Source organism: Salvelinus sp. IW2-2015, unplaced genomic scaffold (genome assembly GCF_002910315.2).
Source record: "Salvelinus sp. IW2-2015 unplaced genomic scaffold, ASM291031v2 Un_scaffold1200, whole genome shotgun sequence".
Lineage (NCBI taxonomy): Eukaryota > Metazoa > Chordata > Actinopteri > Salmoniformes > Salmonidae > Salvelinus > Salvelinus sp. IW2-2015.
In genome coordinates this window covers 331857-335194 of record NW_019942775.1, presented here as the reverse complement: position 1 = coordinate 335194, position 3338 = coordinate 331857, and the positions used below count along the sequence as shown (strand labels likewise).

The following is a 3338-nucleotide window of genomic DNA, read 5'->3' as shown; positions in this document are numbered from 1 at the left end:
CCATCAGATTACACAGACCACACAAGAAAACAGACAATTTGATAAACTCCCATATCTATCCTGAAATTATCCACAGACGCTGGCGCTTCTGGGCAAACGTGGGCGTCTCCAGGGTGGCCTTCTCTCCATTGATTACTAAAGGACAGGGGGGGGGGGGTAGAAAGGGGTGGGTTACGGTGAGAACATACACAATCACACACACTCATCCAAAGTGATCGCTTTCTGCAAATTTGAGCCAATGACATGTCTTTTCCTATGAAATGACGTGTAAATTCTTTTTAGCCTACGTTTCATTTCAGGGCTGGGTTTTATTTGAATGGTCACCCACCAGAATGGCATTGCTAATTAGAAACACCTTCAAAGTTTGCGAGTCGTGACTGAGCTGAGCAATATATATTGAACAAAAATATAAACGCAACATGCAACAATTTCAAAGATTTTACTGAGTTACAGTTCATATAAGGAAATCAGTCAATTGTAATAATTCTTTAAGCCCTAATCTATGGATTTCACATGACTGGGCAGGGGTGCAGTCATGGGCCTGGGAGGGCACAGGCCCACCCCTTTGGTAGCCAGGCCCAGCCAATCAGAATGAGTTTTTCCCCACAAAAGGGCTTTATTACAGAACAGAAATACTCCTCAGCACCCCCTCCACAGTTTCATCAGCTGTCTGAGTGGCTGGTCAGACGATCCCGCAGGTGAAAAAGCTGGATGTGGAGGTCCTGTGCTGGCGTGGTTACATTTAAAAATATATATATATTTTACTTTTATTTAACTTTCATTTAACTCAGTTAAGAAGAAATTCTTATATTCAATGACAGCCTAGGAACAGTGTCTTGTTCAGGGGCAGAACGACAGGTTTGTACCTTGTCAGCTCGGGGATTCAATCTTGCAACCTCTCGGTTACTAGTCCAACGCTCTAACCACTAGGCTACGCTGCCGTCCCATGGTCTGCGGTTGTCAGGCTGGTTGGACGTAGTTCCAAATTCTCAAAAATTATGTTGGAGGCAGTTTATAGTAGAGAAATTAAGATTTAATTATCTGGCAACAGCTCTGGTGGAGATTCCTGCAGTCAGCATACCAATTGCACGCTCCCTCAAAACTTAAGACATCTGTGGCATTGTGTTGTGTGACAAAACTGCACATTTTAGATTTGCCTTTAATTGTCCCCAGCACAAGGTGCACCTGTGAATTGATCATGCTGTTTAATCAGCTTCTTGATAAGCCACAGCTGTCAGGTGGATGGATTATCTTGGCAAAGGAGAAACTCTCACTAACAGGAATGCCAAAGATTTGTGCAGAACATTTGAGAGAAATAAGCTTTGTGTGAGTATCCAAAATGTCTGGGATCTTTTATTTCAGCTCATGAAACATGTTGCAGTTATATTTTTGCTCAGAATAATAGATCATCTTTGGCTGCAACAAAGATGATGGATAAATCAAGATATTTCACTGGTCTAATTAACGGGGTGCGTCTCCCATAGACACCATTGCAATAGCAGCTGTGTCTGGTCTACTTAAATCAATTACTCCGAAAGAATTTGTGGCCGCAATTTAGATAATGGATTGATATATTACATTGCCCTTCAAATGAGTGGATTCTATTTCAGACACACCCGTTGCTGACCATGCAATCTCCATAGACAAACACTGGCAGTAGAATGGCCTTACTGAAAAGCTCAGTGACTTTCAACATGGCACCGTCACAGGATGCCATCTTTCCAACGAGTCAGTTCGTGAAATTTCTGCCCTGCTAGAGCTGCTCCGGTCAACTGGAAGTGCTGTTATAATGAAGTGGAAACATCTAGAAGCAACAACGGCTCAGCTGCGAAGTGGTAGGCCACACAAGCTCACAGAACTGGACTGACAAATTCTGAAGCGCGTAGATCGTAAAAATCGTCTGTCCTCGGTTGCAACACTCACTATTGAGTTCCAAACTGCCTCTAGAAGCAACGTCAGCACAATAACTGTTCGTCGGGAGCTTCATGAAATGGGTTTCCATGGCTGAACAGCTGCCCACAAGCCTAAGTTCACTGTGAGCAATGCAAAGCGTCGGCTAGAGTGGTGTAATGCGCGCCGGCATTGGACTCTAGAGCAGTGGAAATGAGTTCTCTGAAGTGATGAATCACGCTTCACCGTCTGGCAGTCCGACAGACGAATCTGGGTTTGGCAGATGCCAGGAGAATGTTACCTGCCCCAATGCATGGTGGAGGAGGAATAATGGTCTGGGGCTGTTTTTCATGGTTTCCGGCTAGGCCCCTTAGTTCCAGTGAATGGAAATATTAACACTACAGCATAAAATTATATTGTAGACGATTCTGTGCTTCCAACTTTGTGGCAACAATTTGGGGAAGGCCCTTTCCTGTTTCAGCATGACAATGCACCCATGCACAAAGCGAGGTCCACACAGAAACGGTTTGTCGAGATTGGTGTGGAAGAACCTGACTGGCCTCCACAGAGCCCTGACCTCAACCACATCGAACACCATTGTGATGAATTAGAACGCTATCTGCAAGCCAGGCCTAATTGCCCAACATCAGTGCCTGATCCCAAGTCACAGCAGCAATGTTCCAACATCTAGTGGAAAGCCTTCCCAGAAGAGTGGAGGCTGTTATAGCAGCAAAGGGGGGACCAACTTTATACTAATGCCCATGATTTTGGAATCAGACGTTCGACGAGCAGGTGTACACATACTACTTGTTGTTATTCCTCTGCTCCACGTGGAAATCCCCACAACATTCCCACCCCCAATTCCTGATATGTATTAGCAGCGTGCGTCATTCTTCGAGGTGGAACCTAAACAAGACTTTCCGTTCTAGGACAGGAATTACTCTAAATAGGTGGGGCAACTCTGTGGTGGGCCTTGAAGAAAGGCTAGAACTACAACCATCCAGACTTCTAACCCCGCTCAACTCTGTGGTGGGCCTTGAAGAAAGGCTAGCAGTAACGGTAAAACAGTGAGGTGTAACAGGAGACTGTAAACAGTAGAAGTTAAACAGTAGATACGTGGTAAACAGTAGATGTTGTAAACAGTAGAACTTGTAAACAGTAGAACTGTAAACAGTAGAGGTGTAACAGTAGAACTGTAAACAGTAAGAACTGTAAACAGTAGAGGTGTAACAGTAGAACTGTAAACAGTAGAGGTGTAACAGTAAAGAACTGTAAACAGTAGAGGTGTAACAGTAGAACTGTAACAAGTAGAACTGTAAACAGTAGAGAGGTGTAACAGTAGAACTGTAAACAGTAGAGGTGTAACAGTAGAACTGTAAACAGTAGAGGTGAACAGGAGAACTGTAAACAGTAGAGGTGTACAGGAGAACTGTAAACAGAAGAGGTGT

The 3338-nt window shown here is 44.2% G+C and overlaps 1 protein-coding gene across 1 annotated transcript in view; it reads right to left on the bottom strand.

Moving 5' to 3' along the window:
* Nucleotides 1-77: 77 nt before the first annotated feature.
* The window catches only part of LOC112070021 (GTPase-activating Rap/Ran-GAP domain-like protein 3), a 28392-nt gene continuing 25131 nt past the window's right edge, over nt 78-3338 (bottom strand). The window contains exon 12 of the mRNA XM_070438808.1: nt 78-135. The gene's annotated coding sequence lies outside the window, so the exon portion shown is untranslated. The remainder of the gene's footprint in view (nt 136-3338) is intronic.